Source organism: Lipotes vexillifer, unplaced genomic scaffold, assembly GCF_000442215.2.
Source record: "Lipotes vexillifer unplaced genomic scaffold, Lipotes_vexillifer_v1.1 scaffold470, whole genome shotgun sequence".
In the NCBI taxonomy this organism is placed as follows: domain Eukaryota; kingdom Metazoa; phylum Chordata; class Mammalia; order Artiodactyla; family Lipotidae; genus Lipotes; species Lipotes vexillifer.
Window position 1 is genome coordinate 1773127 of NW_006799533.1, and position 4140 is coordinate 1777266.

At 38.8% G+C, this 4140-nt stretch overlaps 1 protein-coding gene across 1 annotated transcript in view; it reads left to right on the plus strand.

Moving 5' to 3' along the window:
• Positions 1-4140, plus strand: part of NEK5 (NIMA related kinase 5) — a 61491-nt gene that overhangs the window by 910 nt on the left and 56441 nt on the right.

Here is a 4140-nt window from a genome sequence, read left to right on the forward strand (position 1 = left end):
GCATTGGCAGGCGGACTCTCAACCACTGCGCCACCAGGGAAGCCTGATAACATCTTCTTTTTTTTTTTAATCCTATGGCACATCTATGAGATGCCCCCCTCCTCCATTGCTCTAGTTCCTCTGTTTTGCCATGTGCTTCCTCTGACTGCCTCTCCAAATTCAGATCACCTCCACAAGGAGACCTTCCCCAAGCATCCTAGCCAAGGTAGCTCCCTGACTTCAATCACTCCTTATCACACCACCCTGGTTTATTTTCTTAGTAGCATTTATAATGATCTGGAATTACTCTGCTCACCTATTTCTTGTCTATCTCCTTCCCCATGCAGAACAGTGCCTGGCACATAATAGGCACTCGAAAATATGTATTGAATGCATTGAAGGAATGGAGGAAGACCATATGTTATTGTTAGTCTAATGGTTTTGGAGAATAATTAAATATATTTGATTTAAGAGGAATCATTTTTGCTAAATTTCCCTTGGTTTGTGTTTATGTTACCCTCTGTAGTGGCTGTGTTCGTTTCAGATATACGGGGATAACAGTGTCCATTATGGGCTAGAATACATGTTAAGGCAAGTCTCGTTGGTTGCCTTCTGGAGGATTTATAAGAGAGAGGAGCAGAAAAACTGCCATACAAAATGGGTACAAAAGGGATGAATCAAGTTGCACTTATGTGAATGTACTTAGTGCCACTGAACTGTACACTTAAACATGGTTAAAATGGTATAAATTTTATGTTGTATATATTTTACTATAATTTTTAAAAATTGGGGAAAAATAGGGACTTCCCTGGCAGTTCAGTGGTTAGGAATGGGTGCTTTCACTGAAGGGGCCTGGGTTCAATCCCTAGTGGGGGAACTAAGATCCCGCAAGCCGTGCAGCATATCCAAAAAAAAAAAAAAAAAAAAAAAAGGGGAAAAAAAAAGGACTTCCCAAACTTACATTAAAACTCAGGTGTAGATGATTAGCTTCAGGGCGAATGCTTTATTTACCAATACAGGTCCCTTTTCATGGATCCACCGCATACGTCTGCTAATGTCCTCTTAGTCTAGTGGCCTGTCAGGGCTTCCTTCCACGACCTTATTCTCCTCACTCTCTTTTGTTTATCTGACTGCTCTTTCTCCGGCCTGTCTCCTCACACTCCGTATGTCCCCGACCACCTATCCTTTGCCGACTCTCTTTCTGTGTACTGTTACCTGACAGTCACCTCCCTTCAATCTTTACCACTAAACAGATCACTCTTAAAACTCTGTCCAGCCTTGGTATCTTCCAGAGCCCTAGTTGTGCATTTCATTAGCCAGCTAGATATCTTCAAGTAGTATCTGTGTGAGTAATCTACTGCTGTGTAACATATTACCCCAAACTTAGTGGCTTAAATAATAGACACTTATTATCTCACAGTTTCTGGGCATTAAGAATTCAGAGTGAGGGGTGTTGAGGACCATCTTGGAAGCTAGCTAACACAATTGTACCCCATAGTAGAAATTTCTCACTTTTCTAAGCAGATCCAGGTCACCCACTCTGTGCTGCTGTGTGTTAATGACACCAGTATTTTTATGATATCCAGGCTCAAAACCTTGGGGTCATCGGTGAATTTTTTCTCTCTCCCCATCCAATTACTTGCTAAATGCGGTTGACTCTTTCTCTCCCTTGAATTTGTTTCATTCCTTTTGTCAGTGGCCTGGGCTACTTGGATCACTTCAGTACCTTTCTCGTGGCTCCAGCTCTCATGTAACAAAATCTTGGGAATTCTCCCCCCAGGCTCCCAAACCTTCACTGGGACAGAAGTCATAGAGGAAAAGATGGCTAGATGCATCGTCATCTTTGACTACACTAAAATATAAAACTTCTGAATGACGGAAAACCATCATGAATAAATGGAAAGAAAACTGACAGAATGCCCAAAATACTTGCAAGTGTTGACTAAAGTGTGCTAGCTTTTTTTTTGGCCACGCGGTGCAGCATGTGGGATCTCAGTTCCTCCAACAGGGGTCAAACCCAGGCCCTTGGCAGTGAGAGCATGGAGTCCTAACCACTGGACTGCCAGGGAATTCCCTGTGCTAGCCTTTTATAAATCTTAAAAAGAAAAAAAATTATAACAGAAGTCATCATATACAAATTTCAAACTCGTTAGAAAACTAAGAAAAGTAAAATAAATCTATTGATTTTATATCACTTTTTGCTGATACAACTGGAAAGGATTGAAAAGAATATAAAAGTGGAGGAAGCGGGCACTCTCTTGCTCTGCTGATAGGAAGGTAAATCATCCTGAGGGAAATTTATCAATATGTATCAAAGCCTTAGAAGGATCCATGCCCTGTTTGTATTATTGATGAGGAGTAAGGTCCGAAATACGTTGTAAAGATGAAAAAAAATCAGGCCACAAAAAGTTATGGGTATATATGTATGTACTGTTAATGTCACACACACACACACACACACACACACACACACACCCACACACACATGCACACACAACATTAACAGTGGTTATTGCTGATTGGTGGGATTTCACCTCTATCATTTCTTTCTGCATGGTCAGAATTTTTAATATGAAGCATATATTATGTTTTTAAAATTAAGATTTGTATTATTTGTATAAGCAGAAAAAGCTATCTTCATCTTAAAAAAGAAAAGAAAAAAAATGTATGCATCCTAGGATCTGGTAGTTCTCCTTCTGGGATTGTATTCCAAGGAAATACCCAGAAATGTGCAGACAGTCAGCAAACAACCTAAATGTCCAACAGTTGGGGATTGGTTAAGTAATTTGTGAAAGACTAAGCTGTTCATCAAAAGCATGTTGTAGTCAAAGTATTGACATGAGAAGTATCATAACTTTTGCTAATTAAGAAAATAGTACGTGTAGAATGATGCAATCTTTGTAAAAATATATGCATTATCTCTCTGTATAGGTATGTATATTCCCACACATATCTGCCCATACATATAGGAAAGACCTACTTACTACATTATTATCGAGGTGGAATGTGGGATTATGAGTAATTTTTGCCTTTTGTGCTTTTATATCATTTCCCTCTTCAGATTAGTTTTGACACCCCTCTCTGATTTGTTCCCAAATTCCATTTTCAACCTCCCCTCACATACTCTTCCTTTTTGCCACATGCAGATCCTTTGCACCGCAGCCTCTGTGCTCACCCGAGGGGCTCTTTCTTCCCAAAAGGTCTTTGCCTGCCCATCCAAGCATCAAGATCCCACTTGTTCAGGGCTGAGACTCAGTACACCTTGTAGAACCTTGCAAATCTGAGTAACCTCTCTTTCTCTGGAAACTCCATAGCTTTTTATCCGTACTGCTGTTATGGTACTGATTGCTGTCTACTTTGCTGTGCTTTAGCTGTTTATTTTGTGCCTTCTCCTCCTTATTAAACTGTATATTCTGTGCAGGCAGAATCCAGGTCTTTTGCATCTTGGTATTCCACACAGCAGCTAAGAATTCTTTGCACCAGTAGCGGGTCAGTAAATTCTTATTGGATAAATAATTCGATGTATAGATACTTTCAGGCCTTCTAGCTCTGTTGTTAAGCTGGTACATATTTAGGAATTATAAAACCATTTAAATTCTAAGTAAAGAAAAAATTATGTGGGAGGTAAATCCTCTATAAAAATATATATTAATGCATTTCATAGAGTCTCTCCCATTCTTTAGTATAGATAATAAAAAGCTGACTGTATATTTCTCATAGAGCAGTGAATTTTTTCATCTTTTACTTCATGAACCACCCTAGTCCCCATGCCATAAATAAGTAGAATTTCTATTGGGCCTCGTTATTGTTGCTTTCCCATATCTCTCTGTGTCACCAGATTTGCCTAACAACATTTGTGTCACAGTATTAACATTTATTACTTATTTTTTTCTTTCTACTCTAATGTACTTTTTCATTACTTCTTATCTAGAGAAATTTACATTTCTTCTCAGCTCTCCAGCACCTCTCCACGAAGCGAACTCTAGACCCCAGAACTTAAATTGCTTATTTTCTTACAGGTACCAAAAAGCTCTATATTTTCTCTCATCATCCTACAATTATCAAGCATATTCTTTTATTTCTTGCCTTCAAAAATGCATTGTATCTTGATGATAAAAACTAAAATGTTCATTGAAGAAATTTTGAAAAAAACTGTAGGGA